This window comes from Leopardus geoffroyi, chromosome B3 (assembly GCF_018350155.1).
Source record: "Leopardus geoffroyi isolate Oge1 chromosome B3, O.geoffroyi_Oge1_pat1.0, whole genome shotgun sequence".
Lineage (NCBI taxonomy): Eukaryota > Metazoa > Chordata > Mammalia > Carnivora > Felidae > Leopardus > Leopardus geoffroyi.
Window position 1 is genome coordinate 4020324 of NC_059337.1, and position 23698 is coordinate 4044021.

At 54.6% G+C, this 23698-nt stretch overlaps 1 protein-coding gene across 5 annotated transcripts in view; it reads left to right on the forward strand.

The window, feature by feature from the left end:
- The window catches only part of HOMER2 (homer scaffold protein 2), a 98320-nt gene that overhangs the window by 13946 nt on the left and 60676 nt on the right, over positions 1-23698 (forward strand). The window contains exon 1 of one of the 5 annotated variants that reach the window (XM_045448615.1): positions 13576-13764. The exons of the other annotated variants lie outside the window; for them this stretch is intronic. The gene's annotated coding sequence lies outside the window, so the exon portion shown is untranslated. Of the gene's footprint in view, positions 1-13575; positions 13765-23698 lie in introns of those variants that run through there. 5 annotated transcript variants of the gene reach the window in all.

Here is a 23698-nt window from a genome sequence, read left to right on the forward strand (position 1 = left end):
GAGCCTCGTTCTTGAAATACCAACAAGGATAACATGCTTCCCTCTGCGAGAGGTTTGAGAAGGCTTCTTGAAGGAGGTGACCTTCAAACTGGGTCTTGAAGGGTGGGTAGGAGTTTCCCAGGCAGAGGAGTAGGAGTTTGGGGTGGGCGATGGGAGACATTTAGATGGGGAGAGCTGCTCATGCCCACGGGAAGCGACGAGGCATGGAGGTCCAGCACAGAGACCCTGGACTCAGTCCTGGCGTCCCATTCACTTGGCTGCATGACCCAGAGCGAGACACTGCCTGCCTTCGAGCTTTAGTTTCCTCATCTGTGAAATTAGCATAATAATGGCACCAACGTCATAGGGTGGTTGTGAGGGTTAAAGGCAACACGTTTTGATATGCTGTAGCTGTGAGTTCTGGGCAGAGAGGGGAGGGAGAACGTCGAGTACACGGCCGGGTCCAGTGCTCAGAAGGTCAGGAAGGTACAGGCGTGAGGGAAAGGCCTTTGTGGCAGGGTGTTGGGACTTAATCCCGTGGGTGGCAAGGAGCCAGCCAGGGGCGAGGCCACAGGTAGGGGAGTCCTGGTACCAAAGAATGAGGCCTGGCAGAGGCGGCAGGCAGGGAGCTCGGGGAGCAGATGACTGGAGGCAGGAGGAGGAAGTGTGGTGTATACCAAGGAGTTGTGGACTCAGTCTGCAGGCAATGAGAGGACATTTTTAGGCTTGAAGACGACAATGATACTTGGGTGGAGAACATCGTTCCAGAGACAGTAGTGAGGGGGGCGGTGTGGAGGGTTAATGGATTGGGGAGAAGAGGCTTACCGGACCGAGCCGCAGTCTGCACGCAGAATGTCAGGAGGAGAAGGGGTGGAGGGGAGAGAGAAGACGTGACACAGGTGCATGTGGTGTCAACCCCCTCCTGTTCTGTAACGGATCCGGGACAGGCTTGGGGAATGCATGTGATACGAGAAAACAGAAACTATATGCATGGGGCCTCGCTGGGGCTGGGAGGGCTCGAGGATCTTTCCTAGAGAGTTGTTAAATTGGGGCACAAATGAAGCCGTCCGTTCCTGAGATGCTGGTAGGTTGGAACTGTTGTGTTTATACTACATCCCATTGAACTCCTACAGCAGCCCTCGAGTTCGTCGTTGGGGAAACTGGCCTGGGGAGATTCCATGATCTGTTCAAGGTCCCACAGGAAGGTGGCAGAATTTGGGAATCCAGCTTGAGTCTGAGAGCAAAGTCCGTGTTCTTGAGATGCGCTTCCTGGGGGCCAGATCCCCTGTGGAAGTCATGTGGCCAGTGGACCCACGGCTCTTGATTGCTGGGATGAGAGAAAGGGAGAGGCTGGGTTGCCAACCGTTCAGATGTTTCTCGACTGTGTAACTGGTGCCATTGGCTGAGGTTGGGAACACAAGGGGAGGTGTCCTTTTTTTTTTTTTTTTTTTGGTGGGGGGCAATTATGAGAGTTTAGTTTTGGGTGGAGATGATGAATTCCCATCTGTGGTGGGTCTTCCACAGGGTGGCCTCTCTAAGTAGAAATTCGGCTCTGGAGCTCAGCAGTCAAGGTAGAACCAGAGGTACAGATTTGGGAGCTGTCGCCTCTGGATTCGGTCTCTCAAGGAGAGGACGGGTCAGGGAGATGACCCGTGCAGCTCTGGGTAAGAGTGACAGTTGAAGGGATGGAGAAGGAACCAGTAGATGAGACAGAGAGGCCAGAAGAGAGGACACTGAGCGGGGCGGCTGCTCTTGGGCGGAGGCCTTGGAAAGCTCGGAGAAGGGTGGGGACCTACGCGTACCCCAACCACCACTGTGTGGGGAATGGTGTTAGGGCAGGGTGGATTCTAAGGGGAGCTCTAGCCCAGAGTAAAGCTCCAGTCCATTTAAGGCCTTTCAAGGAGTGGGTATGTGGTGAGGAGTGGACCATCTGGCTGAAAATGCAGGAGAGCTTGTGGGCGAGTCAGGGTGGAAGGAAGCTTGACTTCGTGTGATAAACTGAGCGTGTTGGGAGCTGAGGGCAAAGAAGAGGAAGAGATTGAAGATACTAGAAAAAGCCAGAGCCGGTGAGGCTGGGGGCAGGAGGCAGCTAGAGCAGGAGCCTCAGGGGAGGAGTGAGCCTCCGGAGGGGCCCCGGAGGGTCGTCCCCTGAGACCAGGTGAAGGAGCAGGAAAGGAGGCATCCTGAGGCCACGGCGAGAAGGGAACGAGGGGCTGGGTGAATCTGGTTGGCTGGCTCTTCCTTCTCAGCCTGAGCTAAGGAACTGAGCGGAGGGCCGGGGCAGATCGGGAAGAAGTAAATGGTTTGGTGCATCTGGTCGTGGAGGTCGGGGCCGGGAGTGAGCTGGAGGCACATCCACATTGGTGAGTAGCCTTGAGGGCTCAGTTGAGGGTCCCAAGAGCGTGAGTCTGTGAAGGTGCCAGTCACCACCGCTAGAAAACTTGCTAACACGCCCGGCGACCTGGGAGCGAGAGCAGAGGCAGGTGGTCCCGGCCCCAGACGGTGGGCGTTACAGAGACGGCCACCCTGCCTGGACTCCTAGCGCCGTGCCGTCCACAGTGGGGGGACGCTGCGCGGACGGAGGGGGAGCTGCTCTGTCCCCACCAGTCACCTTTCTGCCCTCGCTCCTCCGAGTAGCCATTGTTCTGTTGTAATAATTATTCCAGACCCTTTCTAAAAAACGCATTAAAATTCTTGCCAGCGTGACCTCTTCGAGTAATGAGATCTGTAAGTTTATTAACCTCTGTGAGAAGTGGATTTCCTTGCTCCACGGGAGCAGATAATCTCTTGGAGGGACGGACATTAATGTGCTGCCCCGGAGGGTGAGCTCGACGCCTGAGGGTTGGAGGAGGGTGGTGGCGGCTTCTTGGTGCTCCCGCACCGCCCCCCCCAGCCCCCTCCTGGCCTAGCAGGTGTCTCATGGAAGATGGGCTGGTTGCTCCTGCACGTCAGTCTCCGCTCAGCCCCATTCAGGGAGTCTCACCATGGCCCAGAGCCGAGATGGCCAGAGAAACCGAGTCATAAAAACACCGTGTTGCTTTAGATGAGCCTCATTCTTTAAAAAAGGCTTTTTTTAATGTTTGTTTATTTTTGAGAGGGAGAGACAGAGCACGAGCCGGGGAGGGGCAGAGAGAGAGGGAGACCCAGAATCCAAAGCAGGCTCCAGGCTCTGAGCTGTCCGCACAGAGCCCGACGCAGGGCTCAAACTCACAGACCGCGAGATCATGACCTGAGCTGAAGTTGGACGCCCAACTGACTGAGCTGCCCAGGCACCCCTTATTCTTTAAGAAGGGGAGAGGAGGAGATGGGAGCACAGAGTCTTGTGCAGACGGGAATATCTAGACTGCGTGTTCTTTCACAGAGGACTGGGAATACACCAGAGCTGGCATGGGCATTAGGATATCTGCCCTGTGACCATGTTGAAACACATCCTCTGTCATCCCGGTGTCAGCCTTCACCTGGGCACATGGTTCGAACGGTTGACGTAAGCTCCTTGCAAGGCCTCCGGCTGGGTAGCAGTGATCTGTGACTTCTTCCTCCTTAGTTGGCATTTCAGGCCTGCTGTAACCTAGCCTGACCTGCCTGCCTTCTGGGTACACTGAGGACTTGGCCCATGCCCCCCTGTGTCGTTAATCACACAAAACATGTCATTATAATGCAGGGTTATGTCAACATATTACCATGATCTGCGTCTCCCCCATCGTGGCCAACCAGACCGGCACAGTCCAATAGAAACATCAGTGCCACATACGGAATTTCTCATGTTCTAATGTCCGCATTAAAAAAAAAGCAAAAAGAGGGGCACCTGTGTGGCTCAGTCGGTTAAGTATCTGACTGTTGATTTCGGCGCAGGTCATGGTCCCAAGGTTGTGGGGTCGAGCCCCACATCAGGCTCTATGCTGAGTGTGGAGCCTCCTTAGGATTCTCTCTCTCCCTCTGCCCCTCTCCCCTGCTTGCACTCTCTCTCTCTCTCTCTCTGTCTCTCTCAAAGATAAAATGAAAACAGTAAACAAGCAAAAAGAAACAGGTGAAATAAAGTTCAATGTGTTTTAAGCCAGTATACCCAAAACATCATCATTTCAACATGGAATCAATAGTGAGTAAATGAGACATGGTTTCTCTTACCACGGAATTTACATTTTGGTGAAGGAGAAAGACTCCCGTTGTCTCCCCATTACCAAAAAAACAAAAACAAAGCAAAAGACCAGTTGTAAATGGATTTGCAAACAAAATGACTGCAGGTTGTGCGAGGGAAAGCCGCAAGGGCTGAAACGGACTTGGGAGCGTGTGGCTCCAGACGCCTCCCCGAAGACGTGACATTTAAGCTGCTGCCTCGTGTGAAGAACAGGAACAGAGCATTCCAGGTAGAGGGGAGAGCAGGTGTACAGACTGAGATTGGCAGGAGCTTCCTGGAGTGTTTGAGAAATTGAAGTCAGTGAGATTGGAGGGTTTTACCAGGGAGGTGACCCACTCCTCAGCTTGTAAGAAGATCCCCCTGTGCTCTGGGGAGCCTGGACGGGCAGGGGGCGAGTGCTGAAGCAAGAGCTGGGGTTCCTGGGCTCCGGGTGACCGGTGACGGAGGGCACTGCCCGAGGTTAAGAAGGTGGCAGAGAAGAGGGGAAGGAACGGGAGCTTGGAGATGGGTTTGCCAGGACCTTCGGAGGGACTAGCTGTGGGGTAAGGGATGAGAGAGAGGGAGGAAATAAGGAGGACTCCTGTGGTTTCTGGGTTAAGCACCCAGTAGATGTGGGGAAGCCTGGAGGAGGAGCAGGTCAGAAGTGAGGCCGGGGGAGTCAAGGTCAAGGATCCACGTGTCCCGCCTGAGGTGGTGAGTGGAGCTGGGGAGAAGGCAGGTCACTACACGCATGTGGGGCTCAGCAGACGTCAGGCTGGAGGTGGGACCAGGTCATGGTGGAGGGAGGGTGGGCAGGGGAGGAGGGGGCTGGGGGCCGAGCCCAGAGCACCCCTTGTCTCCTCGCTGGTGCTGGGCGAGGAGCCGGCCGAGAAGTTGGGGGAGGAGCGTCTCGGGAGGAGGGCTCGGACCCCCCACGCTGCACTGCTGAGAACTGCACTGTGAGCAGATGGCAGTGGCACCTGCTGATGGCCCTGACGTGAGCTGGGTCAGTGGCGAGGTGGGGCTGGGAGCCTCGTGCTGGGGCAGCGAAGGAGGCTGGGAAGGGGGGTGGCTGTTAAGGGAGCAGAGAGTAGGACGATCTCCTAAGAGGCTGCCGGTGAAGGAAAAGCGTATTTAAGGGGCGCCTGGGTGGCTCAGTCGGTTGAGTATCCGACTTCAGCTCAGGTCACCATCTCATGGTTTGTGGTTCTGAGCCCCCAGTCAGGCCCTCTGCTGTCAGTGCAGAGCCCGCTTCGGATCCTCTGTCTCCTGATCTCTCTGCCCCTCCCCTGCCCATTCTCGTTCTTTCCCTCTCTCTCAAAAAAAGCAAGCAAACAAACAAAGCAAATGTATCTAAGGTAGGAGAGCCCCAGCACACGTGGATGCTGGCAGGGATGACGGGAGCCTCGGCCCTGCAAAGATGGCAGAGGTGGGGTTCAGCACCGGGGAAGGGCTGTGCCTTGCAGGGGTGAGGGAGGCGCCCTGCCACGGGAAGGAGGGGAGGGGGCCACAGTAGGAGCAGATACAGGCAGGTGTGCATTTGGTGGAAGATACCTGGGCTCTGGTGGTGCTCCTGGTTTCTCCAAGAAGCATGGGGCGGGGTCACGTGCCGAGAGCCAGGGTGGAGGGCAGGGTGTGGGAACACGGAGGAGAAGAAGGTGCGGGTTGTCTGGGAGTGGGTGGCGGGCCTGCTAGAGAGCCCCAAGCTTGTGCGCCATTGCTGACTGACAGTTTGAGGTCGGAGAACCGGAATTTACAGGGAGATGTGTCCGCCCAGTTTTGGGGATGTTGCCCAGTGGCCTGGGTGTGGGCCTGGAGGAGGTGGACGGCGGGGCGCGCCAGGCTGGGGCGGAGGGTGTTCACGCGGGACGGGTGGCAGGGACAGAACCCCCCAGGCTGGGTAGGGGGCGTGGAGGGAGAGCGTGAGGCCGGGAGGTGGCTGGTGGAGAGCGAGCCGGGCAGTGGATTGGAGGAGTCTGTGGGGTGGGAGGTACCTCCGTGCTGGAAAGTCGCCCTCGGAGGGGGCGTTCTCCCGGTGGCGAGGGGTCCCGCGGACGGCTGTGGGAGAGCGCCCTGAAGGGGTGAAGAGGGCCTTGCAGCGGAGGACAAGGAGCTGAGTCCGGGGCGTTGGGGGTCATCCACGTGTGTGGTGACAGTGACAGGAGGTGGGCAGAGGGAGAAGCTGGGCCCGGAGCTGAAGCCCCTGATCAGTGGCAGGAAGTGACGTGGAGGCTGGCGAGCGTGGCTGCAAGGCAGGTGGCAGGGATGGCCAGGCTCTGAGGCCATGGTGAGAGCCACGTGTGGGGGCCACCAGGGCCCGAATCCTCTGCCTCCCCTGTATTCTCTTTACCTGCAAGGCAAGAGGCACAGAGCGGTGTGGGTGCGGGTGTGTGCGTGGCCGTGCGGCCTTCAGGGACTGGCCCGGTTTCGGGGAAGGCGGGAAGGTGTGGGGAACACCCCTGCGGCTGGGCTGCCGGTGCCTGCTGACCTCAGGACAGATTTAGGGGAGTCCCTGGAGAAGGGGGCGGTGCGGGGAGGAGCCTGGAACCTGAGTGGGGCCGAGTGACCGAGAAAGGGGGGAGTGCTCACGTCCTGGGTTGTGGTCGTGGGCACATCTCCCCGGGCCTGGGAGGGACTCAGGGCCTTCTAGTGGGAAGGTGAGCTCCGTGTTGAGTCCGCCCCGATGATGCGTTCGTCCCAAACGCTGATGGACGCTTTGAAGACCTCAGTCAAGTGTGACACGGCAGGAATAAAGGAGGTGGTGGTCTGCTTTGCTCTGCAGCTGGATGCTGGGTTCTGGCACCGGAGTTCATCCCGGTTTAGACGTGTGCAAGGATGTCTTCAGGAGGAGCGGAGCGGAGCGGGAGCGGTCTGGACACATTCCGAGAGGGGGGTTCGAAGGAGGCTGTCTTTTGTTTTTTAAAGTTTGTTTATTTTTGAGAGAGTGTGTGTGCGAGGGGAGTAGGGGAGGGGCAGAGAGAGAGGGAGAGAGAGAATCCCAAGCAGGCTCCGCGCTGTCAGCACAGAACCCGGCGTGGGGCTTGAACTCATGAACTGAGATCATGACCTGAGCTGAACCAAGAGTTGGACGCTTAACCGACTGAGCCGCCCAGGCGCCTGAAGGAGGGTGTCTTAAAGAGTGGTCTCTCCATGCAGCTCGGGGGTCCGTGAACACCCCTTCCCCAAACTCCATGGAGAATTCTACGAATGTGCTTTTCTGGGGAGGTATCCATCGTTTTTATCAGATTTTCAAAGGGGTCTTTGACCAAAAAGAGATGAGAGCCACTGTTGAAAAGACTTGGGGGTGCATTTACCTGGCGAGGGAGAACTGGGGCCGGAGAGTGATGGTAGGGGGAGAGGAGAGCAGTTTCCTTGCAGACAGCCAGCCATTCTTCGGGGCTCGCTCTGTGTGGACTCAGCTGCCGGAACCTGGCTCAGTGAGAGGGAGGCATAGGGTTTGGCTCTGCGGGCATCTGGGGGAACCTGTGAGCACCTGTCACAGGTGGGGTACGCATCGGGCTGGTGACAGAAGCTGGGGGTCGGGGGCTGTGACTGGCAGAAACTCTGTCCAGATCTTCTTGTTCTGATGAAGAATGGCTTGGGGTGTGACCGGGTTTTCTCCGTCCTCAGGGAGAGCATCTCGTGGGCTGGGCTTTGCTGGGGAGACGAGGGCCCCGTGGGTGCTCAGGTGTGCAGCTCTGGGCTGCAGGGGCCCCCGGAAGCCTGCCTTTCTGGAGCCGCGAGAATTAAAGATCATTCTGGGGAGTGGGCCCTCCACCTGTTCGGGGAGGCCTCAGCTGGCTCCTCTGTGGTGTGGGGACTGTGTTCTCCGTGGTGTTGTCTGAGCTTACCCCCACGTCCCATTCAGGGTGGGGAGCCCCCCTCGTGGGCCCCGTCACGCACCCACGCGGTCTGCGGCACTGGGTTCCCTTCCCCCGTGTGGTATCCTGTGGCACTCGTGGGCCTGGGTTGAGCACAGCTTTCTCCCCTAGCGGGCCCTGCGTGTCCCGAGGGACGGTTGGACTCCTGCCCTACTTTGGCACAGACAAGTGACTCCTGTGAGACAAAAGTGATGATTAATTGAGTTTGGCTTTGTCAGAGCTTCCTCTTTTTTTGTTTTTATGTTTTGTTTTTTTCTTTCAATCTTTTTTTTTTTTTTTTTTTCCCTAAAAGCAGGCATGCCTCACCAAGGATGGAATATTCTGGAAAACTGGAATTGGAATCCCACGAGTCTGATTGAAAGCCGTACCACTCGCTTTAAGGAAGGGAGCTAAAAAAAGCCACTCCTTGGCTTCTCCCATGAATTTTAAATGTTCTGGAAGCTTTGCCCACAAAGGAAACAATGTCTCATTCCTTAAATAATTAAGTAGAGTATCCTGAGAATGGGGTGTCACCCAGGCCTGGCCACGCTGGAGCCTCTGGGGGCCCATCCCTCAAGGGGAGAGCCTGGTGGGCGCCCCCGGAGGTTCTCCTCAGGAGAATCAAAATCGGTGCGGCTTCCGACAGCTGCCTTTCATGCATTCGGTGAAATTGGCACCACCCTGGCGATGTCCTGAAAGAGGATGACGGTGGCATGTGACGTGATGCCAGCTTTGCCCTGAGAGGCTCCGTCCATCCGTCGTTTGTGTCACGGTCTTATGTGTAGTTGGCCTTCTGTGTCCCCTCACTGCCACGTGACTGCCCACGAGAGAGGACAGTGGCCTCAGGCCAAGCCTGTATCCTCGCAACCACTGTCCTACTGGCACTGGCTTCTGTGTGTACTTGGTAGAAATTTCTGGAAAACGTGTGTAGGGAAGAGAAGGCTACTCCCGGCAGAAAGCCTTCCCTCCAGGAGCAGCGGTGGGATCTCAGCACTGGCCGGCTATTACCCTGCTGGCTGCCCCACTCTGTGATCACCCAGGATCTATGTCACCGAGGCCACAGAATGGCACGTGCCAGGCAGACGTAGGGTCATAACAGACGGTCATTATGGCATCTTTGTCTGTTTCCGTAGAAGAGCGAGTTCAGCCAGGGTGAGGGGAACTATCTTTATTGCGTATTTCCCTAAAGGTTTATGATTTATGGATGAGGAAACCGGGTTTCAGAGAGGTTCAGTTGGTGAAGGGAAGACCGCTGGGCCAGATCTGGTGGGGCTGGTGACCAAGATGTGTGTCGTTCGACTTCTGAGGCTCATGCTCCGCGAAACTTCTGCAGTTTGGCCAGGAAGACGGCCTTTGTTTCAAAAGTTCAACTTATGGTGGGGTGCCTGGGTGGCTCAGTTGGTTAAGCATCTGACTTCGGCTCAGGTCATGATCTCGAGCCCTACATCGGTCTCTGTGCTGACTGCTCAGAGCCTGGAGCCTGCTTCACATTCTCTGTGTGTCTCTCTCTCTGTCTCTGCCCCTCCCCTGCTCACACTGTGTTTCTCTCTCAAAAATAAATAAACATTAAAAAAAAAAAGTACAACTTGCGCCCTAAACTTTGGTTTAGAAGGACGTGTCCCCAGGAAGTTCTGTCAGTACACCTGTATCTTTTTTTTAAGTTTATTTATTTATTTTGAGAGAGAAAGAGAGAACAGGCATGGGGGAGGTGCAGAGAGAGAGAGGGAGAGAGGAGAACCCCAAGCAGGCCCCTCGCTTTCAGCGCAGAGCCCGATGTGGGGCTCGATCCTATGAACTGCGACATCATGACCTGAGCCAAAGTCAAGAGTTGAGTGCTTAACCGCCTGAGCCCCCCAGGCACCCCAGTCAGTACGCCTTTAAAAGGGAGCCTTCAAAGCAGAGATTTGCTCTGATGTGCCCTCACAGCTGTTCACACATCTGTCTGAGTGTTCCACAGATTTCTTCCGCCCAGAATCTACTGAGCCGTCGTTTTTGTCTTTCCTTCCTCACCCTTCTGCCTCCCACTTTCTCCCTGGGTCCTTTTATTCTCAGATTTCAGTGGACATTCTCAGAAAGATTTCATTCTTTAGTGTCGTTGAAGTGAACGTCGTGATCACATCTACCGAGACGGGTTTCAGATCACGCGATAGGAATCGACGTTCTGCGTCTCCAATAAGTAAGCCCCTGTGGGCCTCCGTCTACATGCGATCAGTTGTATCCGTGTCAGTCTCGACAGGAGCAGGGCTGTAAGTTCTGCAAAAGCCACGTGCTCACCCTCTTCGTGGCAGCAAGTCAGGATCTCTCAGATTTGTCAGTGGTTCTTGCTGTACGTGGTTGTCTGCTCTCTTTGCCTCAAAGATGCATGAGAGCCCACCCTTCCTTCCTTCCTTCCTTCCTTCCTTCCTTCCTTCCTTCCTTCCTTCCTTCCTTCCTGCCTTCCTCCATTCCTTCTTTCTTTCCTTCCTTCCTTCCTTCCTTCCTTCCTTCCTTCCTTCCTTCCTTCTTTCCTTCCTTCCTTCCTTCCTTCCTTCCTGCCTTCCTCCATTCCTTCTTTCTTTCCTTCCTTCCTTCCTTCCTTCCTTCCTTCCTTCCTTCCTTCCTTCTTTCCTTCCTTCCTTCCTTCCTTCCTTCCTTCCTTCCTTCCTTCCTTTCTCCCCTCCCCTCCCCTCCCCCCCCTCCCCTCCCCTCCCTTCCCCTCCCTCCCAAGTGCTCTAGCTGTGATGTTGTAGCTGGGACTCTCCCGCCTGTAATAGAAGGTTTTGCCCATGAGACCTAACTGGGAAAAGTGCCTCAGTGATGGGGTTTTCAGGCCTGGTTTTCCAATCAAATGGCACTTGGTCTCCGTAGAAGTTGAGGGTTTCAAGCCCCTTCATCCTAGGTAAGGGGTCAGACTGAGTCTGAAGTAGTGAAATGTGGTGTTCTCCATGCATCTTGTAAAACTTGTTTGGTTTATTCATCTGTCCCTTTCCCTGGAGCTGGTCTCTCACCCACGAATGGTTAAACTAACCCGGTGAATGGCAGGTGCAGCTTGAAGAGGAAGAGACAGGCTGGAAATGTGACCTGATACCTAGATGGGACCTTGTTAAGTGTGGGTTGTTTTTTGTTTTTGTTTTTTTTTCCTAGAAGTTCATGGTGAGGGTCTTCTAGGTAATCGGGTTTTAGAATGAAAATTTTCAAGTGGTCTCTGGAGCTGTTCTTGGTAACTGATAGCATCAGTTTCCCCTCATCTGTAGGACCACATCTTTGCATGGCAGAGACAGAAACCACTGTATGTGCTCCTATCTCTGTGTCCAAGGGCTTCTGGTGTGTCCTTGGGTTTATCAGAGTCAACAGCTTAGTTTAGGTCGCCTGGGTCAAGGTGGCAGCCAGCGGGAGCGGAGCTGAGCTCCAGGTGGAGGTTACCTTGTAAACAGCAGTTAGCCCTTACATCCTACATCCTCCAGCATCCAGTGAGTGCCTTACATCCTACATCCTCCAGCATCCAGTCAGTTAAGTAATATTTACCAAGTACCTCCAAGAGTGGCTAAGATGGATTTGGCCCTGTCCTTGTAGGGAGAGTGGATGTTGAGTAATTACAGAACAGTTCATTATAACTCATTAATTCAACAAGTATTTGTTTAGTGTCTATATTTGCGCTAAGAGCTCTTCACTTATGGAGGATACCGGTAACCAGGCAGACGAGGAACCCTGTCTTCATGAAGCTCCTGTGTGAACGACACGTACAATAAGTTAAAATAGAGCAAATAGGGCGCCTGGGTGGCTCGGTCGGTTGAACGTCCAACTCCTGATTTCGGCTCAGGTCACGATCTCACAGGTCAGGAGTTGGAGCCCCACATGCTTTGGATTCTCTTTCCCTCTCTCTCTGTCCCTCCCCTGCTCACTTGCTTTTTTTCTCTCTCTCTCTCTCTCAAAATAAATAAACTTTAAGAAATGAGTCAAATATAACAAGTAAATTTTGTGGTGTAAGGGAGGAATACTTTTCCTCTCTTCCTTTTCAGATTCTTCGCTGGTCTAATAATTTAAATGGACATAAAACAGATTAAGACGAGAAGATGTTAACTATGTACGGGAGCCCCAAAGATACGGGGCTCGAAGAAGTGACCAAAGCAGGCAGCCTTGTCACCTTTTAGACAAAGAACCAATAAACTTGGGCAGAATTGAGGAGACAGGTTTGAGCTTGGTGTGCTGGATGAGTGAAGGAGTAACAGGGTTCGGTTACACAGCCTCGAGCCTTGGATTTCCTGTCTCTGGTGATAACGATGCCCTTCGTCCTCCTGGTCCAGGGAGGACATCTTCACATGGGAGATTCACCTCCTGCTTTTAGGGAGACGAAGAAGACTCAGATTATCCTTCTCGAACCTGATGTTTCTAAAGTAACTTTAGGGGCACGTGGGTGGCTCAGTCGGTTGAGCATCCGACTTGTGATTTCGGCTGAGGTCATGATCTCACTGTTTGTGAATTCAAGCCCCGCATCAGGGTCTGTGCTGACAGTGTGGAGCCTGCTTGGGATTCTCTCTCTCTCTCTCTCTCTCTCTCTCTCTCTCTCTGCCTGCCCCTCCTCCCCTAAAATAAATAAATAAACTTAAAAAAAAAAATAAAGTGACCTTAATTAAAAATAACAAGTATGCCAAAGTGTTGTATTTGGGGGTGGCAGGTGTTAAGTGCCATGGGAAACCAATGGGTAAAGATGGCTGGAAGTATGATAGGCTGGGCTGGAGCGGGTGTCTGCTTGCAGAGGGAGAGGCAGGAAATGAAGATTCTGGATAGGCTGGAATTACAAATACTGGGCAGGTTATGACTAAGGGTTGCGGGGCTGAGGGGAGAGAAAAGGTGGGGGGAGGCTCATCTCTGTGTGTGTATTGAAATGACTGAGAAGGCTGGAGTCATGTAGGACAGAGGGATGAGGCCTAGGAGCTAAAATCATGGAGAAGTGACGGAGTGACATGGGGGTTGCTGATTGGCTGTGCTGAGGGGTGGTGGACTGGGAGGGGGAGGGGGTAGGGTGGACGGGGAGGGATAGGGTGGTGTGGTGGGTGGGAAGGGGGAGGGTGGTAGGTGAGAAGGGGTAGGGTGGTGGCTGGGGAGGGGGAGGGGGTAGGGGCGGGTAGGGAGGGGGATGGGGGTGGATGGGGGGTGGATGGGGAGGGGTAGCGTGGTGGACTGGGAGGGGTAGTGGATGACAGCCGGAAGAGGAGAGATTGAAAGCTGGGGAGTTTTGGGGGGAGGGAAAAGGTGTCTGGAGGGGCAGCGAGGAAAATAGTGGTCCGGCCGTGTGCAGTGCTCGGAGGGGGAGTTACAGGGCGGGCAGTCGGGGTCTGGGGGCTGCTGTGATGCAGCATTTTATAATAAATATGTATTTGGTTGTCTTCCCATCCCTGGCACAGAGCTCCTAAAACCTTTGGAATTTCCCCGAGCTGAGAGCCAGAAAGGTGTCTTTTGTTATGTTAACGAGGTGGCTTTTGGAAAGGTCTTGAGGAAGGCAGCTGGCAGGGAGGGGGGTGAGCCTGCCCTGTGGGGACGTGGTTGGAACTTTCAGTCCCCGCCCCCTTCGAGGAGTGGACCTGGCTGGAGTCTGCATCAGCTGGCGGCAGCCCGTGATGTCATCAACTATGCCTACGTAACGAAGCCTCCATGAAACTCCAAAAGGGTGGCTGGGAGGGCTGCTGGGTTGGTGAACACATGGAGATTTGGGGATTGTGGCACACCCCGAGGGCATGGAGACTCTGCACCCTGTCCCCACAACGTGCCTCGTGAGTCATTTCCATCTGGCCGTTCCTGAGTGGCATCCTCCCAGAACGAGCTGGTGATCTAGTGAGTACAAAGTTTCTCTGAGTTCTGTGAGCCGCTCTAGCAGATTGATGAGCCCAAGAAGGGGGCGTGGGAACCTCCTAGGTACAGCTGGTAAGTCAGGAGCACAGGTGACAGCCTGGACTTGCAGTTGGTGGCAGAAGTAGGAGCGAGGGGACGGTCACGTGGGCGGAGCCCTTCCCCCGTGGGGTCTGAGACTGCAGGTAGACCGTGTCCGAACTGAGGTGGATTGTAGGACACCCAGCTGGTTGTCTTAGAGAACTGCTCGGTGGTGGTGGGGGGGGGGGGAACCACACATTAGGCAGCATCTTAGCTTGCCTGAGGAAGTGCCATTTGAGAGGGTGGCAGGTGGGAAGGTGTGGTCCAGGGACGGCCAAAGGGAGTAGGTACTTTCAGGGCTGCACTCAGAAGGAGGCCTGCCTCACGTTGGCGCCGGGAGTGGGGGTGGGGTGCATGGAGCTTGGGAGAAAAGGAGGTTTCCGAGGGTATTTGTTTAGTGCTGTGGGAAGAAGAGATCTGTTTTGGTATTGGGAGGCTGCAGAGAGACCCTGGGGGGCCCAAGGGAGGTTTTCTGTAGCCACCCAGGAGGCCGGCTATTGAAACAACAGGTGAGCCCCACCTTACTGATCTGGTGGCTGGTTGATCAACATGGTCCAGACGGGCCTCAAAGGCACCTTTCGGGTCTGTGAGCCCTTGGTCAGGAACTGGAGCTCAGACAGAATTTTCTGGACTCTCTGCTGCCTACTGGGACTTGGGGAAGGGCTGTGGGGATGTGTGCAGGAAGGCAGCCTATGTGAGAGACAGATAAGGATGAGTCTGTTTGCTCAGGGACCTGCCGAGTTCCTCAAGAGCGTCTCAGCCTGACCGTGGTGATGGGGAGAGGGGAGAGTGGCCGGGCCATCTAGGGAGGGGGTCAGTGGAGCACGGGTGTGGGACATCACTGGGAACATGCAGAATAGACTGGCATGAAGGGTGCCTGAAGCCCTGTGTGTTGGGCTCAGGCAGTTTAGGTGACTGTCACTTAATGACTATGGCATTGGGCAGGTTACTGTATCGTGCCCCCCTTTCTGTTTTCCTCTGCAAAATGAGCAGTCAGATGCTGATTTCTCAAGGTTGGTGGGAAAATCAGGTGAGCTATGACGTCAGTGCCCAGCAGGATCAAGGCGCACAGTGGGAGAGGGCACCTGCTAAAGCCTCCGGAAGTACCTCCAGGAGGTTCTGCTGAGACAGGAGGGGAGGATCGAGGCATTGCTGTGTGACCATGGAAAGGTATTTCCACCTGAAAAAACACACAGCGGAGGGGAGCATGAACTTCACTCGAGATGTGAATGTGCACACAAACCCGCGCATCTGAGAATGCAAGCTTGATGCAGAGCACTTGGAGAAGATAAAAATGAAGTGGGGAGAAGTCTACACACAGCCATCTGGCCCTTTGGAGGAGACGGGCGACGTGTCCTTGGTGCAAGGGAACAGGCACGGGCTGTTCTGGGGCCAGACTCTGGGCCGCACACACGGGCCCCAGCTGGCTGGCACCTGCCGGCTGCCTCATTCTGCTAAAAGCCGAGCATCAGACCTTTTCTGAAAGAGAGAAGAAACCAGAGAAGACCCAGTTCTGTAGTCCCACATTGGGCGCGTTATAACCTGGAGCCCACACGCAGCAACCAGAGCATTCCACAGAGTGACGGGGGACACGACGTGCTTCTGTGAGGCATTTATTTCTGTCTGTTGCAGACCTACCGGGACTCTGGATGTTTTCCTTCCAAACCTGAAGAAGCAGGATGTATTTGCTGGGTGCTTACTCCTGTCCTCTCTTGTTCTCTCTTTCTCTCTCTCTCCTCTGCTCTCTCTTCTTCTTCTTCTTTTTTTTAATGTTTATTTTTGAGAGAGAGAGGGGGGGGGGGCAGAGAGAGAGAGACAGAATCCCAAGCAGGCTCCAGGCTCTGAGCTGTCAGCACAGAGCCCGATGCGGGGCTTGAACCCACAAACCACGAAATCATGACCTGAGCTGAAGTCAGACACTCAACCGACTGAGCCACCCAGGCGGCCCTCTCTCTCCTTTGTCGAGACACATTTACTGCTGCCAGGTTCTGGCTGTGACACGGCACGGAAGATGTGGTCAGTGGCCATCGAGCTCACGCTGGCAGAGTTGTGCTTTCAGGCCAGGCAGGGCACATTGGAAGAGGTCACCTGTGCCGCACACTGGGGATTAGGGAGGAGGTTGCCGGTAGGGAAGCCATATGCTGGGCCTCCAGCCCTGGAGCTGGGGCGGTCGATGCGTCTCGGGCCCATGTGTGTGCGCCTGCCTGGGAGGAGAGCGTTACCTGCCAGGTCTGCTGTAGAGAGTTTCCACTGCTGTCCAGCAAGGACCTGCCTTCCTACCCTGTGGAAGTGCCAGGATCCCGCCAGCTGGCAGCTCGTCCCCCGGGCCCTCTGTTACTTGAGTTCACTCAAAGCTCCTGGCTTCAACTTTGAGCTCTTCTTCTGTCAAGGCCCTGCGGGGCCTTTGGAAATGAAGACCGATCCCTGCTCAAGGGGGCTCCTCCCCCAGTCTGGGGGGTATGGCACAAGACTAGGTCCCCCAAACGAGACAGAGTGGGAGGGTGCAGAGAGCTGGGCTCCAGGGAGAGAATGCGGTCCGGTGGTGGAACCAGGTGCTTCAGATGGAAGAGGGGACTGGTTTGCACTTCGCCTTGACGGATGAGAGGATTCTGACCGGTGGGGGGGGGGGTGGACACACACGAGAGGCATCGCCTGAAGGCACAGGGACTTCTGTCAAGCCTGGAGGTTGGGTACAGGGATCGACGGGGAGGAGACCACAAAGTCAGGTGGAGACAAAGGCTGGTGAGGATTCGAATTCCAGCTCCGGGGGCTGCCTTCAGAGCCTGTTGGTGAATAGCTGGACAGGGTGGACGCCTGTGGTTGGTTTGAATGGGATGCGGCCGACACGGCGTAGTACAAGGGGATCCGGCACAAAAACGGCTGCCTTCATTCGTGGGTCATTGTTTGAGGTCTACAAGGGCTAACTTTCCGTGGACCGCGGCCTCTCGCTCCTTCCGAGCCCGCATATGCCTCGTGTTGTAAGGCACTGTGGGCGCAGACTATTTCTGTGCTCCTTCAAACGCCCGTGTTTATTTTTAAACTTGGGCCTTTGTGAAACAGGGATGTATCCCGCGGGCTTTGCTTTTGAGTAAAAAGGTTCTCTTGGACGGATGGAACCAGCAAAAGATGTGCTCGATTTAAAGCTGCCCATTCTTTTCATTTAACGCCTCCACGCATGCATCCGGCATTAGGGGGAAGGCCACCGAGGCGCTTTGCTTGTTTAAAAGAAAAAATCCTGGAAAGAGGAAACTCGCGTGCCGTTTCCCACTTCCTCCACATGCACCGGCAGATCTGCGCCTTGAGCAGCGGAGCTCGGACAGGGAGGGCCCGCAGGAGTCGGAGGTCGGACAAGGTGGGCTGTGAGTCTGAACCCTGCTGTACTGCCCCCCCCCCCCGCCCCCACTCAGCTCCCACCAAGAGGAGTCAAGGACGAGGGGCTTAGAATAGAATGTCTGTTATCTCTTCAGCATATGCAAGTTGTAACTGAAAAATTAACGGAGAGTAACTCAGCGTCCAGGATGGGAGATTCAGCACACGACTTCCCTCCGCCTTCCCTCCGCAGAACCCATTAAAATGATAATAAAACGATTACTAGCAGCATAATCCTACGGCAGGGAACTGCAGGGAATTAGCAGGAGCGGAGAGATTGCAGCACATTTCCGGATGATAGAAAGCAGGCAGGGGAATGGTAATGCCAACGGTGTGTCAGAGGAGCCTGAGTACGGGGGCGGGCGGGGGCTGGGGGGGGTGGGGGTGAGGTGGGCCGGGGTTGGGGGTGGGGGGGCCAGTCTGCCCTGCGGACTCCAGAGGGCCTCTTGACCAAGCCCACAGGTCCAGCCCAGGGCAGGAATGGGAAGTCGTGCTAAAAGCTGGAACTTTAACACTTTTTTTTTAATGTTTATTTTTTTGAGAGAGAGAGAGCGCAAGCAGGGGAGGTTCAGAGAGGGAGGGAGACACAGAATCCGAAGCAGACTCCAGGCTCCGAGCTGTCAGCGTGGAGCCCGATGTGGGACTTGAACTCATGAACCCTGAGATCATGACCTGAGCTAAAGTCAGATGCTCAACGGACTGAGCCACCCAGGCAGCCCTGGAACTTTCCTTGGCACTCCTACAGACACTGCGTTTAGTAGGAGAGAATGAGGACGAGCGTACTTACTGGCAGAGTCCAGGCTGGGAGTGCGGGCTGGTTGGTGTTGTGGGAGCAAAGTCTGCGCTGGTCTGGCGTGGCCCCGGGGCGGGTGGATGGTGTTCCAAGCCGTGGTACTAGGGGTGACCAGCTGGGGTGAGCATGTGGAGTGCCAGAGCATCAAGGAGTCAGGAGTCAGGAAGAGCCAGCGAAATAAACTTCTCATCAGCTAGAACGGAGGCAGGATACTAGTAAGGCTCTGAGCGAAAAGCATTTGTTAACTATTGAAAACAAAAATTTCATATCCAGTGTGGTCGACTGAAAAACGCCCCCCCGCCCCCCGCCCCCGGTAGATATTCCATCCCAGTCTCTGCAACGTGTAGATGTGACCATGTATGATAAAAGGGTCTTTGCGGATGGGATTAAAGTAGGGTCTTGAGATGGGGAATTACTTGGAGATGCTAAGCGGAAGGCTTTGAGCCTGGAGGAGGGTGGACACTGGTTCTTCCCCAGAGCCTCTGTGGGGAGCACGGCCCTCCTGGCATTGCAGTTGTAGCCCGGAGACACTGACTGCGGCCTTCTGGCCTCTTCACTGTGAGAAAATAGGGTCCTGTTGTTTAAAGCCACCAAGTTCTGATTTGTTGCAGTGGCCCTAGGGAACTGACACACCTTGCCAAACCAGTCAGTTATAAAGGCAGTTACATTTAAAAAAAAACTTTTTTTTTTTTTTAACATTTATTTTTGAGACAGAGAGAGACAGAGCATGAATGGGGGAGGGGCAGAGAGAGAGGGAGACACAGAATCGGAAGCAGGCTCCAGACTCTGAGCCATCAGCCCAGAGCCCGACGCGGGGCTCGAACTCACGGACCGTGATATCGTGACCTGAGCTGAAGTCGGACGCTCAACCGACTGAGCCACCCAGGCACCCCTTACATTTTTTTTTTTTTAGTTTATGTTTTGAGAGAGAGAGAAAGAGCACGAACAGTGGAGGGGCAGAGAGAGAGGGAGACACAGAATCCAAGGGAGGCTACAGGCCCTGAGCTGTCAGCACAGAGCCTGACGTGGGGCTCGAACTCACAAACCACGAGATCACAACCTGAGCCAAAGTCGGACGCTTAAACCACCTGAGCCACCCAGGCGCCCCATAAAGACCGTTACAGATGTGCAGGTCCTTAAGGGTTGCTTCCCACTCATTTTGAGTGTCCACACCAGCAAAACAAGGGTGAAAACCCTGAAGGAGGCAGTGGGAGGCAGAGAGATTTGGTGGCTTCCAGGAGTCCAGAGAAAAGAACTCCCAGACAGACGGCTGTCAGCAGGCCTCCGCAGCACCTGGTACAAGTTAGAACTGAGAGTCGTTGGTTCCAAGAATAATATCTTCAGGACAGACACTGAAATGGATTCCAGACGATGGACAGAACGCACAAGAAGCTGGAAGACAGTAGGGTTGTGGGGGATGGGCTATGTTTCTTTCTCTCAGTAGGAAAAAGAAGGCAACAGAAAACCCCACAAAAAAATAAAAACAGTCACCAGCATGTCTTATTCCAAATATGAGGCACACTAAGATATTGCCTGCTTTTATTAAAAAAAAATTTTTTTTAAGTAAACTCTATGCCCAACACGGGCTTGAACTCACGACTCCAAGATCAAGAGTCGCATGCTCTACCCTCTGAGCCAGCCAGGCGTCCCTATACTGCCTGTGTTTTGAACGGTTGGGAGAGCACGAACAAGCTTCTCTTTGACCTTGATTCTGGGAGCTTTTTTTCTTTGAGGAGCACTTGGCTGTTGACATTGGAACTGTACAGGAAGAAATATGAGCCTAGCACATTTCTTGGCTCTGCAGGGAACAATATTTGTATAGTCATAATGTTCTCTTTTTCAGGTGGTTACACCGTACTCTCGTGTTAATTTATTGACTTAACGCTTCCGGGTACTGGCCGTTCCATATAATTCTGTTGACCTTTTTGTAAATAAGGCTGGAATCTGAGGTCCACTTGACCCATGGAGCCTCTTTGCTGGAAGAGTTGGAGAACTGAATTGTTACCCTAGGAATGTATCATCATGCATGGGGAGGGCAGAGGCCTCCCGTGCAAGAGTGGTGGCCCAGTGCTGAAGGGAGGGTGGCTCCTTACTGTGCTGGGCACCAGCCCAGCCACCCAACGTGCCCGTGGGCCTCCTGATCCTGTATTGCTGAGAGTGGCCTGGTGCTTTCCGGAGCAGGGGCCTGTGGGTGGGAAGGAATGTTGGGGGGCGCTTGGGGGCTGACTTGTGGGCCTGCCGGTCTGGTACAGATGGGAGAGACCTGAGCTTATTTATGTACCGACAGAAAGGACCCAGACACAGAAAGACGCTATACTCATCAAGTTTGGCGTTTCCCAGTCTTTTTTCCACGTCACGGACACATGGCATGTATCTGAATGGCACGCGGGTAAAAGGGCGAGACCAGTCATGGTCAGAAGTGACCCCCCGGGCATTCCAGTTGTCCCAGGCTCAGCTCTGCACCCGGAGGCTCGAGGCGATCTCCTTGTCAACAGGCTCTTTGCTCTCAGCCCAAGGACAGGCGAAAGGCGCTCCTTTCTTCAGATACCTTCTGCATACCTGCCGTGTGGCAGCTACTGGACGCAAGTATGCAGGTGTTTCGTGACCACCCGGAGATGGACGCCCTCGGGATTGTACGCTGCACGGTCATTTGCAAGCCGGCTCAGCGCGGCCGTGCCCCGTTTGAGGACACTGCTCGCAAGGAGGCTGAGGGCCCCGGCTGCGGGGTGCAGCAGGTCCCCGGGTCTCTGGCTTGCCGGTGGATCTGCTGGTGGGAGTCCCTGAACAGGGCTGCCAGGAGAGCTGCTGGCAGGAGAGATGCAGGCAGAGATCAGCCGAGGCACCTGGGCCGCAGGTACAGATGCCTCTCGATGCCCTGGAGGTGAGCGTGTGGAAACAGTCCCTGGAGAAGAACTGGGAAGGAGCAAAACCCCTGCTAAGAGGGGCCTGGTACTCGAGTAGTAAACGGAAACGAGGCTGGGGTCGGAGGGGAATCTGAGTGCCCCAACGAGATCGCGCCGCCCTACAGGGTCCCTGGCAAACACCTCTGGTGGCTACACCTGAGTCCCAGTACCCGTACCCTCGGGTGTCGGCTTTCTGTGCTCCGTGCTCGCCTGGAGTGGGCGCGGTGAGCGCGGCGGGGGAGGGTGGTACCGCATTCACGTCCCCCCCCCCCCCCCCCCCGGCCAACTGTTGGATCTTTGAAAGGCTCTACGAGCGCAGTGGAGTGGACATGTGGGTGACGCGGGCTCCGACAGCCCTGCCAGCTCCTGGCCCCCTGGGTTTTCTTTGGGGATTCTCCACGATACCCGCCGGGAGGGTGGTGCCCCTGTCCTGCAGGCTGGCTCCCTCCTGCAGAGCTTTGTCCTCAGCAGCTGTCCCAGGGCTGACCCCAGGGACCAGAAGAGGCCTGTTTTGGGGCCCCACCCCTGTCCTTTTGAACCAGACAAGCTGGTTTACACTTTTGCCCTTGACGATTGGGGGACATAACAGGGGTTTTGCCTTGCTGGGCACGAGTGATAGAATTTCCACGTCACATCAAAGCCAAAGAATGTAGTTTGGCAAATGTTTTCGACCTGCCACACGCGTGGGACTGCAGCAAAGCAAGGGCTGGGGGGGGAGGTGCCCTGTTCCTGTGCATCCATGTGTCCGAGTAAGCTCCTGCAGCTCTAGAACAACGGGTTTATTTTTATTTTCTAGATTTTCTTCCCTCAAGACATCCAGTGCTTCAGCCTTGTAGTTAAGTTCCGAAGGTGTCATTTTCTCCCGTGTGTGTGCACACGGGGGCCTTGTTCCTGCCCCCAAGGGACAGAGCTACCCCACCCCTACTGCCCCTCCCCCTTCACCCACCCCACCCCTCCCCAGTCCCTTTCCCCTCTCCCTTCCCCCCACTGCCCCTCCCCCTTCCCCACAACCCTTCCCCTAGTCCCCTCCCCCTCCCCTTCCATTCCCCTTTCCCCCCCTCACCCCTCTTCCCCACTGCTTGCACTCCCTGGGTGCACCTTCAGTGTCCTTGGGCACAAAGGGAAGTGGCTGTCCAGCCATTCCCGTCCGGGGGCCTGGGAGAGCAGGGACAGGTGTCCCCATGTCTCATTATTTCCCCGAGACAAAGGGCAACTGTTCAGCCCTTCCCACCGCTGGAGCTGGTAACTAATGTACCTTGTCTTTGGCTGGAATCCTATCAATCCTTGAGGCCACCTTGGTGAAATCCTGCTGATTAGAAAGCTATTTGGCAGTTTTATGTGACTTTGATCAATAAGGATAAGAGAAAAACAGATTTTTCTTTCATAAATACTGCCTGGAAGGCCAAAATCTTTCAATAGATGAGGTCCACGGGGAAGATACAAATAATAAATGAGTACTTCCTGGTCACGAGGTTGGAAACCAGTGAGTTAACTGTGAGGTAGAATCAAGCCCAAATAATAACGAAAAAATGAGGGCTCTGGCTTTTTCTAGAGCAGCCCGTGGTTTGGGAGATACTCAGCCAAACACCTGGGGGCTCAGAGGGCACCTTGGGGGCTCAGTTCCCTTGGTGCCAAATTCCCAACCAGCTTCTGTCATCTCTGTCCCCTTGCTATCTAAACTTTTTTAAAAACCACTTTGTTGGGGCGCCTGGGTGGCGCAGTCGGTTAAGCGTCTGACTTCAGCCAGGTCACGATCTCGCGGTCCGTGAGTTCAAGCCCCGCGTCAGGCTCTGGGCTGATGGCTCAGAGCCTGGAGCCTGTTTCCGATTCTGTGTCTCCCTCTCTCTCTGCCCCTCCCCCGTTCATGCTCTGTCTCTCTCTGTCCCAGAAATAAATAAAAACGTTGAAAAAAAAAAATTAAAAAAAAAAAAAAAAACCACTTTGTTGGTGGGGCGCCTGGGTGGCTCAGTCTGTTAAGTGTCCGACTCTGGACTTCGCCTCAGGTCATGATCTCATGGTTTGTGAGTTCAAGCCCCAAGTTAGACTCTGTGTGGTGCAGAGCCTGCTTGGGATTCATTCATTCATTCATTCATTCTCTCTCTCTCTCTCTCTTCTCTCTCTCTCTCTCTCTCTCTTCTCTCTCTCCCCCCTTCGCTCTCTGCCCCTCCCCGGGTCATGCTCCCTCCCCCGCCCTGTAAATAAACCAACCACTTTACTGAGGTATCATTGACCTGCAAGAAACTGTACATATTTAATGTATACAACTTAATGAGCCTGGAGATACATACACACCATGGAACTGTCACCACTATCTGTGCCATAAATATTTCCATTCCTTCCAAAAACTGCTTCCTTCTTCATCATCATCATCCTTATTATTTGTGTGTGGGTGTGTGTGTGTGTGCGCACACACACTAAGAAGTTACCATGAGTCTACCCTCTTTGCAAATTTCCAAGTATACAGTGTCATATTGTTAACCACAGGCACCGTGCTGTAGAAAGTTCTTGCCTGGCTCCATCTGTCAGCTGGTGCTGGGGCCCTCTCACACCTGTCTTATTGGGTCCACGTGGTTGTACATTTGACCTTTGGCTGGGGAAGCCAGAGACACCATTTCACATTGCGTGCAGTCAATAAACCTGTTCTCTGTCCTGCCAGAGAAGACTCCAGATGCATAGCCACCATGCCACAGTCTTTCTCCTGCGCACACAGGTGCTCCAAACACAGACAGGTAGGAGCTCCCTGGATTCTGAGGCAGTGGCCATGACTTGTTTC